The sequence below is a fragment of the Bombina bombina genome, chromosome 4 (genome assembly GCF_027579735.1).
Source record: "Bombina bombina isolate aBomBom1 chromosome 4, aBomBom1.pri, whole genome shotgun sequence".
NCBI classification, from domain to species: Eukaryota; Metazoa; Chordata; class Amphibia; order Anura; family Bombinatoridae; genus Bombina; species Bombina bombina.
Window position 1 is genome coordinate 188,197,995 of NC_069502.1, and position 20,864 is coordinate 188,218,858.

The 20,864-nt window shown below is 41.8% G+C and overlaps 1 protein-coding gene across 1 annotated transcript in view; it reads left to right on the top strand.

The window, feature by feature from the left end:
* EIPR1 (EARP complex and GARP complex interacting protein 1) overlaps positions 1-20,864 on the top strand; it is a 595,922-nt gene that overhangs the window by 128,522 nt on the left and 446,536 nt on the right. The gene's annotated exons all lie outside the window — the stretch shown is intronic.

The window sequence follows — 20,864 nt, forward strand, 5'->3', positions numbered from 1 at the left end:
CATTTGTGTGCGTGGCTGTAGTTGTGTGGCTGTATTAGGGACTCAGGTATGTGGAAGAGACCTTAACGTGGTACCAGGGCTTGTCCTATTTGGCCAAATGCGGTAACTAACTCTTCCAGTTTTGCTTTTAATCCTAGCTGAGAGCTTGTGAGCGAGTGCTGGACTTTTTTTTTATGTGTGTGCTGCAGTGTCTGTTTCTGTAATTCTCCCTATGGACTTGCACCCAGGCAGACCCGGGGTTAACTGCCTGTGACTCTGTAAATAGAGTAGCTTTATGTGAGTGTGATAGCAACCAAAGCTGAGCCTGTTTATTGGTTATGGGATGTGTACCCAGTCCGTTCTGGATGTGCTGTCCTTTCTTCTTATTTCAAATGATATATATTTCAATGTAAAGGCACTTTTCAATTACGTTTTTTTTTTTTCTTCTAACACCCCACATCCGCTCTCTATAACCCCTTAAAACTGCTTTGTGCAGTTACATTTAAAAAAATAAAAAATGCAGGTATATTTTATAATTAAAAAAGAACAATACTCTTCATTTTGGGGGCCATTTTTATTATTAACCAGAGGTCTGACCTCTCTTTAATTTTCCGAGCACAAAGTGCTACCGATAGCTCATGATAGCATTAACCAGCCACTTGAAGTGGCTGGTTTTTTAATGTGTGCCTGTAAACTTGTCAAATTTGCAAGTTTATGAGCGCATGTTATATAAGCGCTCCACTTGTAATCTAGCCCTGAATAATTTTAAAAAGTTATTCCAGAAAATAACATACATTGCTTCTGTATTAATTTTCCTTGTAGAATGTATTGAATATCTACTGTTGTCTGTGTTCGTTTTAATGAATATTATAGGTTGATATTGTAGAAGATGGTTTATGGATTGCAAAATTATTGGGTGAAAAGCACAGATCATGACAAGGAATAGAATTCTGAAACCTTATGAAATGTACAGTAAATTTATGAAAAGGAGATTACGAATGACATATCTGCTGGAGATCTTTGAACATATTGTCAAGCCAATAGACAAAGGAGAACCTACGGACATAATTTAACTGGATTTCTGAAAAGCATTTGATATAATGAGCTTCACAAAAGGTTTATCTACAAAGTCAATAGTTGGAATGGAGAAAATTTGGCTTCAGAACAAAGAATAACTAAAATAGAATGGGATATCAATGTATCACATAGGTTTTGTCAAGTTTAAAAAAAAAAAAAAAAAAAAAAAAGATTTCCCCCATTTTTATAATGCCTACACACTGCGCAATAGTATCCAACCACATCAATACTTTGGATTATTTTTCAATTGTAAAATCCATTTGCAATGATTTTAAATGGCTGAATATCTAGGTGCTCACATTAGAAATTTGGTCTTAAACTATATATTTAATTTGGTTCATATAATTGAATAACTGTAAGTTAAACTTGCTCACAAATAATATGGAACCTCCTTATTAACCCAGACTATAAAGAGGTCCTCCACTGTTGTGCAGTAGTATTAATTACAGTCAGAGCGTAGAATGTTCATATTGTCAATTGGGTGATTATATTTAGAATGCATTTTTTTCCTCTTGATTTAGATTGATTAATATTTAAAAGATGTGTAAAGCCTTTTAATGATTTCTGTTCAAAGAAGATATTCTCTCGCTGAAATGTGAAATACATCCTAGACTCAGCATGTCTAACATGGAATTTGTCATTATTTAAATTGTCAGTCCTTCAGTCCAAAGGTTGCGCTACCTTAATCCAAGAAATGAATTTAACTGATTGTCATCCTGATTAGATATGTTCATCTTACATCTATTAAAGAAACTTACATTAGTAAAGAAATGAAAGAAGAAAACACTTAAAGGGTCATAAACCCACATTTTCTTTCATGATTCAGATAAAGCATACTATTTTAAGAAGTTTCCGTTTCACTTTTATTAACAAGTGTGCTTTGTTCTCTTGGTATCATTGGTTGAAAGAACAATGCACTACTGGGAGCTTGCTGAGTTAATTGGGTGAGCCAATGACAACATGCATATATATGCAACCACCGATCTCCAGCTAGCTCCCAGTAGTGCATTGCTGCTCCTGAGCCTATATAGGTATGCTTTTCAATAAAGGATACTTTGAGGACTTCCGGTGGGCGGAGCTAGCGGCTGGCAGCAGAAGAGAAGAGCTCCGCAATTTAACTCTGAATATATCCCATTTTCTGCTGCCGGCTGCCTTATCCCACGTTACCGCCTTGTTGGGTAGATGTAATAGGACCCCAACCGGCCAGGAATAGATCATGAAGGGCCGAAAATCGCCCTTGCCTCGGAAGGCATTTCTATCTGCGCCACGCTGCGCACCTAACGGACCTCGCGGGCGCCATCTTGGAGGATCCCTCCCTACCTCCATACCCGTCACAGCCCGGACGGAGCTGCAGAATCATACAGCCTAAGGAATATATCGGCAACGCTATAGGATACCGATCCAGCCGGATTAACTGTCTTTGTGGCAGCTGAAAAGGGGACAATAATAAGCGGTACTCAGGTAACACGCACCCTGAAGGGACATTGTGGGCTAAATGATTAACTCAATTAGAAGCAATGCTGATAGCAATTGACTGCATTTAAGTAATCCGGCCTGCTTCACTTCATCTTGGAAGGGAGAGCAAGTAAATAAAAAAAAAAAAAGCAAACTTATATCAAGACACAAGTTGGTAGATAACTGGGGGCCTGGGACAGAGAGCTGCAGCGCTGGAGCTGTGAACAAACTCAGCAATCTATAACCGCACAGGGGCTAGACATATGGAACATTCTGCTCGATTGCATAGCTGGTATAGGTAAAAAAAAATTCCCAGGACTATATCTAGGGTCTATGTTTTCAGAGTGGGGCAGAGTTTCTCTATTATTTGCTGCGTAGCTGGTATAGCTAAAAAAAAATTTACATCTGTCTCATGTGATCTTGTGAGCGTACTCGAGGCCCATAACTTCTAACTGAATAATCTGCCTGACACTTTACTGCTTCATAGCTACCTCAGTGAACTTATCCTATTACACCTGGGACTAACATTTCTAGTGTGAGATAAGAGGGGAAGGGAGCCTACGGGGCAAGAGGAATGCTCTTGTGGTAAATACAGCTTGCTTGTTTGTTTCTTACTCATCTTGCTCGTTCACAGCCTGAGGGGCCGTTGCATCTCACAGAATTTCAGTGTCACTTTGTGGTTTATGCATAACATTCCTGCAATACTAGTCCTCTTGTACAATTTGTTCTATGAAAGTGGACGAGTATTTTCACAGGCTGCCTTCGCCTTCAAGTAGCACCATGAGTCAAAGATCAAAAAATCAGGACAAGAGGCACAAAATCCTTATTGAATCTCAGGCAAACACCTCACTTGCAGATATTGAAAACAATTCACCTGGTGACCACTCTTCACTCTTGCAAGAACTTAAAGCATTTTTCTTACCAAAGATGGACAGCTTGCAGGCTGGTGTTGATACTTTGACCAGTGAGGTGAGACTCTTTTCTACACGTATGTCTGCTGCAGAACAGAGAATTTCGGGGGTTGAGGATAGGCAGCAAGAATCAGATATTTCATTGAAGCACTTGCTGAAACAAAATCAACAGTTAATGGACAAAGTAGAAGATTTAGAAAACCGCAGTAGACGAAACAACCTGCGAATTGTAGGTGTTCCTGAATCTATCAAGGATAAAGATCTATTGGACTTTGCCGCCTCAACCCTTCCAAAGCTCTTGGGCATGCCTTTGGATTGCCTCCCACTGGATATTGAGAGATCACACCGCATTGGCCCTAACAGATATCTGGACAACTCCAGGGAAAAACCACGTCAAGTAATCTTTAAGTGTTTGAATTTCCAGGACAAGCTTGCCATTCTCAGAGCATACAGAACGGCTAAAGAAGTCATTTATGAAGATCACCGCCTCTTGTTGTTTCAAGATTTTTCGGTGGAAGTCACTAAGAGACGCAGGGACTTTGCCTCACTCTGTTCCACCTTGCATGAACAGGGGCGTAAATTTGCTCTTATGTTTCCAGCTAACCTTAAGATCCAGACCCTTTCAGGTCCAAAAACTTTCACCTCGCCTGCAGCAGCGCAAGCATTTCTGTCTACAGAGCGAAGGCAGGATAATGGTTGATAAGACTCTAACAAGAATCAATGTTCTCTTTTTTTACATAAAATGTATCTTATGACATGTTTGGTCCCTATCTTGCAGAGACCATGGTTGTGGTTAATAGTTCTCAGTTGGTGTGTGTGCCTGTGGGGCTTGGAGGGGGGGCACTTGGACGCCGAGTTCCCTTCTGCTGTTGAGCACTTGCCTCTGTCTGAAATACTCTCTTACGTCATTGACGTTTGCAGGTGTTGCAGTGTCTCCTCTCCGGCCCACATAGGCGACATAGATTTCATAATAAGTATGGTTGTTCATATGGTTTGTTTTCTTAGTACTCTCAATGTTTGCTCTAGTCCCAGCTCCTACACACCCCACCTTATTAAGACTATGCAATACCCCCCACGTCGCATAACCCATGGTTCAGACAGGTATGTTATCGGTAGAGCCCCTACTCATTCTAGGTTTCCCACCCCCTTTCCTGCATGTTTGGCCCTTGACTTGCATCTAGCACCTTTGGATGGCGATCCCCTGTCTGCCTTCCATCTCCTATGGTCCACTGCCGTTGGTGTTGCAGAGCTGCTCTGTTCCAGGAGTATTGTTCCTGAATGTATGCCATGTATTATCCCACCTCAAACTTTGCCTGGCCATTGTTTGTCTGTTCCCTCTCTTCTACCCTGCGCTACACCCCTTGAAGTAGAGCCACTCCTTGAAATGCTGAACATATTTTTCAATACAAATACAATCGTGTTTGGTAATTGTTGGTCCCAATACAGAAAATCTAATCATTGTATATCTGACTCCATTGTCTTGATCTATGCTAAGCCTCTTGAGGTTATTTTAAACTCTGGAATGTTGAAAATATCTTGTACTGTTTATACAGCTGTGGTTGGAAAACTTCGGCCTCAGCATAATACTAATGCCATTTTATGTTCTCGCTTCCTCCATAGCTGCTGTGGACTCTATGCCTGTGGGCCTCTGGCTCCCTCCCCTCCTCCACACTGCCAACCAACGAAGGCTAAACACTGTCATCATATAAACGTAAGTCAAAACTACACAGCACATACATGTATTACCATTATAAGCTTTAGATATGTCACCTCCCATTAAAGTTATTGCTTGGAATGTAGGGGGCATCACATCCCCGGCAAAGAGGAGCATGATTCTTCACCATTTAGACTCATTAAGGGCTGACATAGCTTTACTCCAAGAGACGAAACTAACAGCTGAGGAACATGAGAAATTAAAAATACGCTGGGTTGGACAGGTTATAAGCTCCCCCACAGAGGGTAGGAAGAGGGGGGTTGCAGTCCTAGTGCGCAAAGGTTTGGCAGTTGTTTTTTCTAAGGTAGAGATAGACAAGAAGGGGAGATTTATAATTGCCTTAATTCAAACTGACACTTCCACATACACCCTATGCAATGTTTATGGCCCTAATGCATATGACCCTGACTTTTGGACGAACCTTTTAGCCACATTGACCACATATAACGCTCCTATAATTATGGGAGGTGATTTTAACTTGGCTCAGGCTCTTCCCCTAGATAGGTTTAGAGACCCTTCTGTCTCAAAAGCTTTGAAGATAAATATGTCTAGATATAAGCGGGAGGTATCCCTTATTGGCTCCTTTAAAGAAACTTTGAACCTGGTAGATGTGTGGAGAGCTAGAAACCCTGTTGAGAGAGATTTCACTTGCCTTTCTAAAACGCATCATACCATGCCACGTATTGACTACTTTCTGACTGCACCAAGTATCACGCCACAGATCTCGTTCATAGGTATAGGTCAAGTTACTATTTCAGACCATGCCCCAGTTACCTTATTCCTTCAGCCTCAGCTTCCTAAGCCTCCAAATAATACTTGGAGATTCCCTCTTCACCTCTATAATAATATTGAGTTTCGTCGCCATTTAAAAGCCTCCTGGACACACTACGCGTCGGACAATGCTTCCCACTCAAGTGCTCCAGATCTATTTTGGCATGCCTCCAAAGCGGTGATGAGGGGCCACATAACCTCTTTCACAGCGCATCATAACAAGCAGCTTAAGAGGGTGGATGGGGCTCTTCTTTCTCAACTCACTGAGGCTTATAATAACTATCTACCCCTACATTGCTGACTAGGAAAGCGAACTATGACCTTAAACAAACTAGGGATACATACCTTTCTCAACAAGACAATAAAATCAATATCCACAGGCAGGGGCGTTATTATCGGCATGGTAATAAGGCTGGCAGGTTACTCGCCAAGTTGGTTCACTCTTACAAGCCTAAGTCCCAGATCCTAACCATTAAATCCAAGGGTACCATAACTGTCGATTCTAAAGACATCATGGCCGAATTTGTAGATTATTATACTTCCCTATATTCTAAACAATTAATTCATTCAGAAGCAAAACACAAGTTTTGGGATGCAGTGCAACTCCCTACTCTTACGGAGGACCAGACCTCCCTCTTGAACTCTAGGATACTTCCTCAAGAGGTTCTTAAGGCCATTCGGCAGAACAAGCTGGGCAAGGTGGCGGGCCCTGACGGGCTACCCGCCGAATATTTTAAAATACTGGATGAAGAACTGGCCCCTGTCCTATCTTCCCTATACTCTGCGTACCTGGCAGGCACTGAGCAAATAAATGACAGATTCTCTGAAGCCAACATCTGTCTTTTATTGAAACCCGATAGGGATCCCACTCTTACCTCATCTTATCGCCCCATTTCATTGTTAAATGGAGACTATAAACTTTTGACGAAGATCCTGGCGGATAGATTGGCAACGGTTTTACCACATATAGTCCATGCCGACCAAACTGGTTTTGTAACGGGCAGATCGTCAGTGTTGAACATCAGGAAAACTCTTGGTGTGGTGACCCATTATTGGTACAACGCACATGCACAATCCCCCTCTCAACTGCCAGATGCTTGCCTTTTGGCGCTTGACGCTGAAAAGGTGTTTGATCGCATTGAGTGGGACCATTTACACACATCACTATCTCACTTCGGTATCCGGGGTAACTTTTCCAACTTTTTGCAGCAATTGTACATGGCCCCCAAGGCTTCTCTCATAATAAACGGAGGGCTTTCTCCCTCTTTTGCGTTGCAGAGGGGTACGAGACAGGGGTGCCCCCTTTCTCCTCTCCTCTTTGATCTGGCCATCGAGCCCCTAGCATCCTACATCAGACAGCATTGTGCGGGTTTAGACATACACGGCCGACGGCAGCATCTTTCATTATATGCTGACGATCTGTTGCTCTTCATAGGTGACCCGGGTGCCAATTTACACCCTCTCTTGGATATTATTGAGGAATTTGGCAAGTTCTCAGGATATAAGATTAATATCGACAAATCTGAAGTCACGTGGTTACAGAACTCCTGTAACACAGATCTGGCGGGTACTGGTCTTACAATTACTGACGGCTGCTTTAAATACTTGGGCATTCGCATACATGTCAATCCTCATAAACTATATTCTCTTAATCTTGGTGGGATTGTAAAAGATATTAAACAAATGTTGCTGAGTTGGGTGAAGCTCCCCCTTTCTCTTTCAGGAAGGGTGCATCTTTTCAAGATGGTTGCTCTGCCTAAGCTTCTTTACCCCTTGCAGATGTTGCCCTTGCTTCTTACCCAGCAAGACCTTGCCTCCTTGCAGACTTCCATTGGCAATTTTATTTGGCAGGGTAAGAAACACAGGATAGGTAAGACTCCTCTGTCAATGCCGGTGAGTGGGGGTGGGCTCCGTCTTCCTAATATCATGTGGTATAATTGGGCAGCTCTTTCTAGGTTCATACTGGATTGGCTGGTAGGGAATGACTTTTACACAGTCCCTAGTCTAGAGTCTAACTTCATCAAACCACTACACTTGGCTTTCTTGCCTCATGCGGATTTTAAATCATTACCCATATTTGTACAAAATCATATCTTATTAAGGGACCCCTTGAGAGCCTGGGCCAAGATTTGCAAACTATGGGGATTGCAGAAATCTACTAGTAAATATCTCCCAATACAGGGTAACCTCAACTTCCTTCCTGGTTATACTACACAAGCATTTCAGATATGGCAAGAATCGAATCTGACCAGACTTTATCAACTACTGCATCCCTTGACCTTTGACATTCTACCTTTTCAAGACTTACGGGTGAAGTATGATCTCCCCAGCACCCACAGGTTTGCGTACTTCCAATGCAGACATTACATTTCCACATTAATTTCAGGGGGACTGTTGTCTAAGGAACCTTCCAATATAGACAGACTTTGTGCCTTGGCAAAACGGGGACCTTACAAACTCACACACACATATACTCTGTTGTATCGTCATTTTGAGGATTCCACTCTGAGTGGGATCGTATCGAAATGGTCTCATTTTGAAGATTTAGAGGTGGACACAGCGCAGATTACTTTGAGCTTTAAGAGGGCAATTCAGGGCACCATCTCTGCAAAATTGAGAGAATCGCACCTAAAGTTCTTGCACCAAGCTTATATTACCCCTGGCATGCGTGCAAAATGGGTTCGAGGGGCACATGATCTATGCAGTAAATGTAGCAGGGTATCCCCTGACTGGATTCATCTGTTGTGGGGGTTCCCAAAGGTGCAGAGGTTCTGGCAGAAGATTTCGTTTTGGCTGGGCAAACTAACCAAGCAAATTTTACCCCTCTCAGCACAGTATGTGATTTTTCTTACGCCTAGAGACCAGACACATAAATACAACACTTTTATAACTACAGTTCTCATGCTAGCTAAACAGGCTATCCTTAGGGAATGGGTGGGAGAGAGAACCCCTCCATTTCAACAGCTGCTTAGGGCGGTACATACTCAGATGTTAATTGAGCAGGCAGACACAAGGGGAGACCCTGAGAAAAGAGTGAAGAGGTTTCTTCTTAAATGGGAGGTATATTTGATGCAGCTACCAAACATAGTTAGGGATAGAGTTCTCCTTCCCTTTAAAAACAGTCTGTATGTCTTAAACGAAAATCTAAAGGGCAACTGGTGTCTTTCCACTGATTCAAACTGTTGAGAATTCCTTTCATTTGCGGAGGCGTGGTGTTGGCTGGATGGGGGGGATCCGGAGGTACCCTGGGTGAGTATGAGCATATTTGTTGTTTGTTGATCTTTCCGTTTTTCCTTCTACGCTATTCTCTTTCTTTTCTTATCTTAGTATGCTTTCTCCCTTTTCTTTTTCTTTCTTTTTCTTCCCTTTGTTTGTCTGTTTATTTAGATATTTTTGATAAAAAGTGAGTCCAAGTACATGCATGATGATTTCATTTCAGTATCGGGCCTTTTAACACGATCACTGCCTTATATGTCTTATTCTGCATATGTTGATATCGAAACCTAGTATACCAATGTGATTGTACTTATTTTGTATGTCTTGGATTCTTTTCTATAACTAAAGTTTGAAAAAAAAGAAAAAAAAAAAAAGGATACTTTGAGAACTAAGCAAATTAGATAATAGAAGTAAATTGGAAAGTTGTTTAAAAATTCATAATTTATCTGAATCAATTCAACTTTGCCTTTACTGTCCCTTTGAATCTTTGTTGAGCAGACAAACATAGTTTTATTCTAAAAATAATAACTTTTAAATATATACTATATATGTACATATGAGTATTTAGTAGAAGGAAAAATGATTTATGATAGATTAAAATGGAGGGCAATGTGTAAAACTGAAAAATCTTTTTTACACATTGCCCTCCATTTTAATCTATGACAACTCAAGTGTAAAAACATATGGCAGCTCAGTGATTATATTATTATTATTTTATTTATTTTTTTAAAGAAAAATTGTTTATTTCTGTTTGAAACCTACATGAGTCAGAGAAGGAGAAAATAAAATGCAGTAAACAATAACAAAAACATAATTTATGCTTACCTGATAAATTTATTTCTCTTGTGGTGTATCCAGTCCACGGATCATCCATTACTTGTGGGATATTCTCATTCCCAACAGGAAGTTGCAAGAGGACACCCACAGCAGAGCTGTCTATATAGCTCCTCCCCTAACTGCCATATCCAGTCATTCGACCGAAAACAAGCAGAGAAAGGAGAAACCATAGGGTGTAGTGGTGACTGTAGTTTAAAATTTAAAAATACCTGCCTTAAAATGACAGGGCGGGCCGTGGACTGGATACACCACAAGAGAAATAAATTTATCAGGTAAGCATAAATTATGTTTTCTCTTGTAAGGTGTATCCAGTCCACGGATCATCCATTACTTGTGGGATACCAATACCAAAGCTAAAGTACACGGATGAAGGGAGGGACAAGGCAGGTACTTAAACGGAAGGTACCACTGCCTGTAAAACCTTTCTCCCAAAAATAGCCTCCGAAGAAGCAAAAGTATCAAATTTGTAGAATTTTGAAAAAGTATGAAGCGAAGACCAAGTCGCCGCCTTGCAAATCTGTTCAACAGAAGCCTCATTTTTAAAGGCCCATGTGGAAGCCACAGCTCTAGTAGAATGAGCTGTAATCCTTTCTGGAGGGTGCTGGCCAGCAGTCTCATAGGCTAAGCGGATTATGCTTCTTAGCCAAAAAGAAAGAGAGGTTGCCGAAGCCTTTTGACCTCTCCTCTGTCCAGAGTAGACAACAAACAAAGCAGATGTTTGACGAAAATCTTTAGTAGCTTGTAAGTAAAACTTTAAAGCACGAACCACGTCCAGATTGTGTAATAGACGTTCCTTCTTTGAAGAAGGATTAGGACACAAAGACGGAACAACAATCTCTTGATTGATATTCTTATTAGATACCACCTTAGGTAAAAACCCAGGTTTGGTACGCAGAACTACCTTATCTGCATGGAAGATCAGATAAGGAGAATCACATTGTAAGGCAGATAACTCGGAAACTCTACGAGCCGAGGAAATAGCTACCAAAAAAAGAACTTTCCAAGATAAAAGTTTGATATCTATGGAATGAAGAGGTTCAAACGGAACCCCCTGAAGAACTTTAAGAACCAAATTTAAACTCCAAGGTGGAGCAACAGGTTTTAACACAGGCTTGATTCTAACTAAAGCCTGACAAAATGCCTGAACGTCTGGGACATCCGCCAGAGGCTTGTGCAAAAGAATAGATAGCGCAGAAATCTGTCCCTTTAAGGAACTAGCTGACAATCCTTTCTCCAATCCTTCTTGGAGAAAAGATAATATCCTGGGAATCCTGACCTTACTCCATGAGTAGCCCTTGGATTTACACCAATAAAGATATTTACGCCATATCTTATGATAAATTTTCCTGGTGACAGGCTTTCGTGCCTGAATTAAGGTATCAATGACTGACTCTGAGAAACCACGCTTTGATAAAATCAAGCGTTCAATCTCCAGGCAGTCAGCCTCAGAGAAATTAGATTTGGATGGTTGAAAGGACCTTGAAGTAGAAGGTTGCTATCTCAGCGGCAGAGTCCATGGTGGAAAGGATGACATGTCCACCAGATCTGCATACCAAGTCCTGCGTGGCCATGCAGGAGCTATCAAAATCACTGATGCTCTCTCCTGCTTGATCTTGGCAATCAGACGAGGGAGCAGAAGAAACAGTGGAAACACATAAGCCAGGTTGAAGGACCAAGGCGCTGCTAGAGCATCTATCAGCGTTGCCTTTTGGTCCCTGGACCTGGATCCGTAACATGGAAGCTTGGCGTTCCCACTCCCCCGGATGAAAAGTCTGTCGACTTAGAAAATCCGCCTCCCAGTTCTCTACACCTGGGATATGGATAGCTGATAGGTGGCACAAGTGAATCTCTGCCCAGCAAATTATCTTTGAGACTTCTAACATCGCTAGGGAACTCCTTGTTCCCCCTTGATGGTTGATGTAAGCCACAGTCGTGATGTTGTCCGACTGAAATCTGATGAACCTCATTGTCGCTAGCTGAGGCCAAGCCTGAAGAGCATTGAATATCGCTCTTAGTTCCAGAATGTTTATTGGAAGGAGTGACTCCTCCTGAGTCCACGATCCCTGAGCCTTCAGAGAGTTCCAGACTGCACCCCAACCTAGAAGGCTGGCATCTGTCGTTACAATTGTCCAATCTGGCCTGCGAAAGGTCATACCTTTGAACAGATGGACCCGAGATAGCCACCAGAGAAGAGAATCCCTGGTCTCTTGATCCAGATTTAGTAGAGGGGACAAATCTGTGTAAATCCCGTTCCACTGACTGAGCATGCATAGTTGCAGCAGTCTGAGATGTAGGCGTGCAAACGGCACTATGTCCATTTCTGCTACCATTAAGCCGATTACTTCCATGCACTGAGCCACCGAAGGGCGAGGAATGGAATAAAGAACACGGCAGGAATTTAGAAGTTTTGATAACCTGGACTCCGTCAGGTAAATTTTCATTTCTACAGAATCTATCAGAGTCCCTTGGAAGGAAACTCTTGTGAGGGGGGATAGAGAACTCTTTTCCTCGTTCACCTTCCACCCATGCAACCTCAGAAATGCCAACACTATGTCCGTATGAGACTTGGCAATTTGGAAGTTTGACGCCTGAATCAGGATGTCGTCTAAATAAGGGGCCACTGCTATGCCCCGCGGCCTTAGGACCGCCAGAAGCGACCCCAGAACCTTCGTAAAAATTCTTGGGGCTGTAGCTAACCCAAAGGGAAGAGCTACAAACTGGTAATGCCTGTCTAGGAAGGCAAACCTGAGAAACCGATGATGATCTTTGTGTATCGGAATGTGAAGATAAGCATCTTTTAAATCCACTGTAGTCATGTATTGACCCTCCTGGATCATAGGTAGGATGGTACGAATAGTCTCCATCTTGAATGATGGAACTCTGAGGAATTTGTTTAAGATCTTTAGATCCAAAATTGGTCTGAAGGTTCCCTCTTTTTTGGGAACCACAAACAGATTTGAGTAAAATCCCTGTCCTTGTTCCTCCTTTGGAACTGGATGGATCACTCCCATAACTAGGAGGTCTTGTACACAGTGTAAGAATGCCTCTCTCTTTATCTGGTTTGCAGATAATTGTGAAAGGTGAAATCTCCCTTTTGGGGGGGAAGCCTTGAAGTCCAGAAGATATCCCTGGGATATAATTTCCAACGCCCAGGGATCCTGGACATCTCTTGCCCACGCCTGGGCGAAGAGCGAAAGTCTGCCCCCTACTAGATCCGTTACCGGATAGGGGGCCGTTCCTTCATGCTGTCTTAGAGGCAGCCGCAGGCTTTTTGGCCTGCTTACCCTTGTTCCAGGTCTGGTTAGGTCTCCAGACCGTCTTGGACTGAGCAAAAGTTCCCTCTTGTTTTGCATTAGAGGAAGTTGATGCCGCACTTGCCTTGAAGTTTTGAAAGGCACGAAAATTAGACTGTTTGGCCCTTGATTTGGACCTATCCTGAGGAAGGGCATGACCTTTTCCTCCAGTGATATCAGCAATAATCTCCTCAAACCAGGCCCGAATAGGGTCTGCCCCTTGAAGGGAATGTTAAGCAGCTTAGACTTTGAAGTAACATCAGCTGACCATGATTTAAGCCATAGCGCTCTGCGCGTCTGGATTGCAAAACCAGAATTCTTAGCCGTTAGTTTAGTCAAATGAACAATGGCATCAGAAACAAAAGAATTGGCTAGCTTAAGTGCTCTAAGCTTGTCAAGTATGACATCCAATGGAGTCGCTACCTGTAAGGCCTCTTCCAGAGACTCAAACCAGAACGCTGCAGCAGCAGTGACAGGAGCAATGCATGCAAGGGGCTGTAGGATAAAACCTTGTTGAATAAACATTTTCTTAAGGTAACCCTCTAACTTTTTATCCATTGGATCTAAGAAAGCACAACTGTCCTTGACAGGGATAGTAGTACGCTTTGCTAGAGTAGAAACTGCTCCCTCCACCTTAGGAACTGTCTGCCATAAGTCCCGTGTGGTGGCGTCTATTGGAAACATTTTTCTAAAAATAGGAGGGGGAGAGAACGGCACACCTGGTCTATCCCATTCCTTAGTAATAATTTCTGTAAACCTTTTAGGTATTGGAAAAACATCAGTGCACACCGGCACTGCATAGTATTTATCCAGTCTACACAATTTCTCTGGCACTGCAATTGTATCACAGTCATTCAGAGCAGCTAAAACCTCCCTGAGTAACACGCAGAGGTGTTCAAGCTTAAATTTAAATGTAGAGATATCAGAATCAGGTTGCATCATCTTCCCTGAGTCAGAAACATCACCCACAGAACGAAGCTCTCCTTCTTCAGCTTCTGCATATTGTGAGGCAGTATCAGACATAGCTCTTAAAGCGTCAGTATGCTCTGTATTTCGTCTAACTCCAGAGCTATCTCGCTTTCCTCTAAATTCAGGTAGTCTGGCTAATACCGCTGACAGTGTATTATCCATGACTGCCGCCATGTCTTGTAAAGTAAACGCTATGGGCGCCCTAGATGTACTTGGCGCCATTTGAGCGGGAGTCCCTTGAGCGGGAGTCAAAGGATCTGACACGTGGGGAGAGTTAGTCGGCATAACTTCCCCCCCGTCAGATTCTTCTGGTGATAAATTTTTTAAAGACAGAATATGATCTTTATTGCTTAAAGTGAAATCAGTACATTTGGTACACATTCTAAGAGGGGGTTCCACAATGGCTTTTAAACATAATGAACAAGGAGTTTCCTCTATGTCAGACATGTTTGTACAGACTAGCAATGAGACTAGCAAGCTTGGAAAACACTTTAAATCAAGTTAACAAGCAAATATGAGAAACGGTACTGTGCCTTTAAGAGAAACAAATTTTGTCAGAATTTGAAAAACAGTGAAAAAAGGCAGTAAATCAAACTAAATTTTGACAGATTGTATAATAGGCTAACAGAGCATTGCACCCACTTGCAAATGGATGATTAACCCCTTAGTTAAAAAAACGGATCAAAAAAACGATATACAGGGAATGCAGAATTATTAGGCAAATGAGTATTTTGACCACATCATCCTCTTTATGCATGTTGTCTTACTCCAAGCTGTATAGGCTTGAAAGCCTACTACCAATTAAGCATATTAGGTGATGTGCATCTCTGTAATGAGAAGGGGTGTGGTCTAATGACATCAACACCCTATATCAGGTGTGCATAATTATTAGGCAACTTCCTTTCCTTTGGCAAAATGGGTCAAAAGAAGGACTTGACAGGCTCAGAAAAGTCAAAAATAGTGAGATATCTTGCAGAGGGATGCAGCACTCTTAAAAATGCAAAGCTTCTGAAGCGTGATCATCGAACAATCAAGCGTTTCATTCAAAATAGTCAACAGGGTCGTAAGAAGTGTGTGGAAAAACCAAGGCGCATAATAACTGCCCATGAACTGAGAAAAGTCAAGCGTGCAGCTGCCAAGATGCCACTTGCCACCAGTTTGGCCATATTTCAGTGCTGCAACATCACTGGAGTGCCCAAAAGCACAAGGTGTGCAATACTCAGAGACATGGCCAAGGTAAGAAAGGCTGAAAGACGACCACCACTGAACAAGACACACAAGCTGAAACGTCAAGACTGGGCCAAGAAATATCTCAAGACTGATTTTTCTAAGGTTTTATGGACTGATGAAATGAGTGAGTCTTGATGGGCCAGATGGATGGGCCCGTGGCTGGATTGGTAAAGGGCAGAGAGCTCCAGTCCGACTCAGACACCAGCAAGGTGGAGGTGGAGTACTGGTTTGGGCTGGTATCATCAAAGATGAGCTTGTGGGTCCTTTTCGGGTTGAGGATGGAGTCAAGCTCAACTCCCAGTCCTACTGACAGTTTCTGGAAGACACCTTCTTCAAGCAGTGGTACAGGAAGAAGTCTGCATCCTTCAAGAAAAACATGATTTTCATGCAGGACAATGCTCCATCACACGCGTTCAAGTACTCCACAGCGTGGCTGGCAAGAAAGGGTATAAAAGAAGAAAATCTAATGACATGGCCTCCTTGTTCACCTGATCAGAACCCCATTGAGAACCTGTGGTCCATCATCAAATGTGAGATTTACAAGGAGGGAAAACAGTACACCTCTCTGAACAGTGTCTGGGAGGCTGTGGTTGCTGCTGCACGCAATGTTGATGGTGAACAGATCAAAACACTGACAGAATCCATGGATGGCAGGCTTTTGAGTGTCCTTGCAAAGAAAGGTGGCTATATTGGTCATTGATTTGTTTTTGTTTTGTTTTTGAATGTCAGAAATGTATATTTGTGAATGTTGAGATGTTATATTGGTTTCACTGGTAAAAATAAATAATTGAAATGGGTATATATTTGTTTTTTGTTAAGTTGCCTAATAATTATGCACAGTAATAGTCACCTGCACACACAGATATCCACCTAAAATAGCTATAACTAAAAACAAACTAAAAACTACTTCCAAAACTATTCAGCTTTGATATTAATGAGTTTTTTGGGTTCATTGAGAACATGGTTGTTGTTCAATAATAAAATTAATCCTCAAAAATACAACTTTCCTAATAATTCTGCACTCCCTGTAGACATTTTTTAGCAGTCACACCAAACTGCCACAGCCTTGCTGTGGGCCTACCTTCCCCAACAAACGACTTTGGAAAGCCTAAGAGCCCTTTAGAGATGTCCTATAGCATTCAGGGGACTCCTGGAGGAAGCTGGATGTCTCAGTCTGTAAAATTTACTGCGCTAAATTAGGCCCCTCCCACTCATAGTAACACAGTGGAAAGCATCAAGAAACTGTTTAAGCCAGCCATGTCTAAAAAACTAGACCCCAATAAAGTTTTATCACCAAAGTATATATAAAAACGTTTAAACATGCCAGCAAAAGTTTTACATTGTAAATATAAAAGAGTATTACCTCAGAAAGTAAGCATGATACCAGTTGCTATTAAATCACTGTATTCAGGCTTACCTTACATACATTTGGTATCAGCAGCATTTTCTAGCATTCATATCTTCTAGAAAAATCTTAACTGCACATACCTCATAGCAGGATAACCTGCACGGCATTCCCCCGCTGAAGTTATCTCTCTCTTCAGTCATGTGTGAGAACAGCAATGGATCTTAGTTACAACCTGCTAAGATCATAGAAATCACAGGCAGATTCTTCTATTTTTCTGCCTGGAATAAAATAGTACAACTCCGGTACCATTTAAAAATAATAAACTTTTGATTGAAGTAAAATAACAGCTTTCACCACTTTTCTCTTACTACCTCCATGCTTGTTGAGAGTTGCAAGAGAATGACTGGATATGGCAGTTAGGGGAGGAGCTATATAGACAGCTCTGCTGTGGGTGTCCTCTTGCAACTTCCTGTTGGGAATGAGAATATCCCACAAGTAATGGATGATCCGTGGACTGGATACACCTTACAAGAGAAATTAGGAATAGAATTATAGCCCTCATGTGAGATATGGAGTCACTATGCAGCACATAGAAGTGAGTCCATATAAAAGTTCAATAAAGTGCTGGTTATAGGGCTCTTCTGGCAAATAAACATATAAAGTTCCCAACATTATGGGCCATACATCTTTAGAATTTTTCTTTCCTTTTATAACAAATTAAACAAATAACAATAAACATTAAACAGTTATAGTTTCCATGTTTCCCTATTCTTTACTAGTCAAAGTATAAGTGCATACATATAGCTTCAGCTAAGCAAATATGTCTAATATCTATGCGTTGTGTGGTTTGATATTAACGTCCGAGTCTAAAGTGTGAAGGTCCAGGGTGACGTGAAGCCCACCGTCACCCTGAGAAAAAAGTAGGAGTCATCATGAGTAACCTGTTTGTAATGGGACGGTGTATAAAAAGGAGTCATGTTAAGACCTTTATGTGGGTCTGGAGTCCCAGAGAAACATTATTTCTGCATGAGTGTCTAACTTGTTCAGTAAAAGATAATGATATCTTTCTAGCTTGAGATTGAGCTGTGTCTCCTGGATCCACAGTGATAAGGTAGGGACTGACTCCTTTTTCCACAGTCTCAGAATTAATTGATGTGCACTATTAATCATTATTTGTAACAATCTAGAATGCAGTTTTGAGTTAATATTGGGGTATTTGTGGAACAGATATACAATTGGGTCGTGAGGTAGCGGAGTGCCAATGGTGTTCTGAATGTATGGTATAATGGATGTCCAGAATGCTTGAATTTTGGGACAGTCCCACCAGATGTGAAACAGGGTGCCTTCCTCCCTGCACTGTCTCCAACAGCAGTTAGAGGAGCCAGGGAAGAGGTGTTTGAGTCTCTGTGGTGTAAGGTACCACCTGGTTATTAATTTTGTGTTAGTTTTCTAAGTTTAGCTGAGTGTGCTGACTTTTTTATGGCTTTGAAAATTGAGTGCCATTCTGTGTTTGGGATTAAAAACGGCAAATCTCTGTTCCAAGCTTTGGTAAAAGTCGGTAAATTATTTTCACTTAGTGTAGTCAATAATTCATAGGTACGTGATATTGTGTGGAGGTTAGGTGAGGATGAGCTACACAAAATGTCGAACTGTGTGCGTTGCCTAGTCAGATGGTGTTTGTGTGTTGTCTGAAAGTAGTGGCTTAGTTGGTGGTACCGAAACCACATATTAAAGAAACCCGTCACCTAGTGGTTCAATAGATTGTCTAGGTAGTAAGCTACCACCTTCTGTCAATATATAAGCCGGCAGCAAAAGGTGAATGTCCCTGGTACGTGTGGGGATAGAAGTAAGTCCTGGTGGGAAACTTTCATTCTGTAACGTGGGCGTTAGTGGGGAAGGTATTGTGGACAGGTTAGGGTGCGTTTTAACCATCTCTATCCAGGTGTTATAAGTCTCATGAATGATTGGGTTATTAGGGTATTTGATTTTGGATCGGTTTTTATCGGTGCAACAAGAGGATCCCAACTGAGTGCAGTTGGAGAGTTTGTGTTCAAGTTTGACCCATTGTTTGTGATGATTCTCTTTGAAAGAGCACCAGTCTATAATTCTTGAAAGGAATATGGCATTTCTATATTCACGTATATTGGCGTCCCCCAGGCCCCCTTGAGTGTGATTTCTGTATATGGTTGATTTGGCTATCCTAGGTGGCTTAGTTTTCCAAATGTAGGCATTAATGATTGATTGGAGTTTTGGAATCATAAATTTTGGGAGAGTGATGGGGATGGTCTGTAAAACATATAAGATTTTGGGGAGTAGTGTCATTTTAGCCCCGATTCTGCCCACCCAGGATATAGATTTAGGAGACCAAGTCATAGTGTTTGAAAGTATGTTTGAGGTTAGTGTGTTGTAATTAAGTTTGAGTAACTTTGCTTGAATTGGGGATAAATGTATGCCTAAGTATTTGAGGAATTGAGTGTTGAGCGTAAATGGGGCAATATGTTGAAGGGACGTTAGATCTGCCTGAGTGATGTGAACTGGGAGAATGAGTGACTGATTTCCCGTAGTTGATAGAGAAATTGGACATAGCGCCATAGTCCCTAAGAACTGAGTGGGCAGCTGTAAGAGAGCTCACAGGGTTTGTGAGCATCAGAAGGTGGTCGTCTGCAAATAAGGCTAATTTGTACTCCGAAGTTTTGATTTTGATGCCTTCTACTAAATTTGAGGTGCGTAAGATGGTAGCTAAAACTTCCATGGAGAGAACAAACAGCAAGGGTGAAAGAGGGCAACCCTGACAGGTACCATTTCGGATTGGGAAGGAGTCTGACAAGAGGCCATTTACCTTCATTTTAGCCGAGGGGACAGTGTATAAGGTGGTAATTTTAGATATGAATTCTTTGGGTAGGCCAAATTTGTGGAGGGTACAGGTCAAAAACGTCCAGTCCTTTTTGGTCGAACGCCTTTTCGGCATCTGTGGAAATGAAAAGGGTTGGAGTTTTCTGTCGGTGGGAATAGTGGAGTAAGTGTAATGCTTTGACTGTGTTGTCCTTATCTTCTCTTTGCCGAACAAACCCTGTTTGGTCATTATGAATCAAATAGGGGAGTGATAAGTTCAGTCAATTGGCCAAGATCTTGGAATACATTTTGAGGTCTACGTTCAGCAAAGATATAGGTCTGAAGTTTGATAAGGAGACTGTCGATTTACCCAGCTTGGGCAGGACTGTGATAAGCGCCTCATGCATGCTTGGTGGGAATAGACGTTCCGGGCCTATAAAATTAAAGAGATTTAAAAGGTGGGGGGAGAAGGTTTGTTTATAGATTTTGTAGTAAAGGTTACTGATGCCATCTGGCCCAGGGCTTTTACCATGTTTAAGGGACTTGATGGCATCATCTAGTTCCTGAGGAGTAATAGCTTGGCTTAAGAGTTGAAGGTGTTCAGGGTGAATCTGGGGAAGTTGGAGCAGGTCTTCATATTTATTACATTTTTGAGTTTTGTCTTCTGTGGGACGGGAAGGACATAGGTTGTAAAGATTATTATAATAGTTACGAAACTCATTGGCTATTGTTTTAGAGTTTGTAGTCTTTGTAGTATTAATCGTTAGTGACTGTATATAAGTCGAGGATTGTTTACTTTTAAGAGCTCTAGCCAGTAGTCTGCCCGGTTTGTTCCCCTGTATAAAATATTTTTAGTGTAGGAGGAATGCAGTATTTTGAGCTTTAATGTCGAGGAGGTCATTAAGTTGGAGTCTGGCCATGTTTAGTTTATTTTGAATGTCTAAGTCCATAGGGTGTCGTTTGTGAGAGTAGTCTAATTTGTTTATTTCTTGTGTACGCGTAAGTTTTTGATGGCTTTGTGCTTAATTAATATACCTCTGATGACACATTTATGTGCTTCCCAAGTAATGATTGGGGTGGAGGCTCCAGGGGAGTTAATGGAGAAGTATTCCTGGAGAGCTTTCTCTATATCTAATGATACCAAGGGGTCTGACAGTAGTAATTCATTGAGCCTCCATTGGAAAGGGCGTATTGGGATTGAGGGCCAGAAAATGGAGCTGCTAACGGCTGAG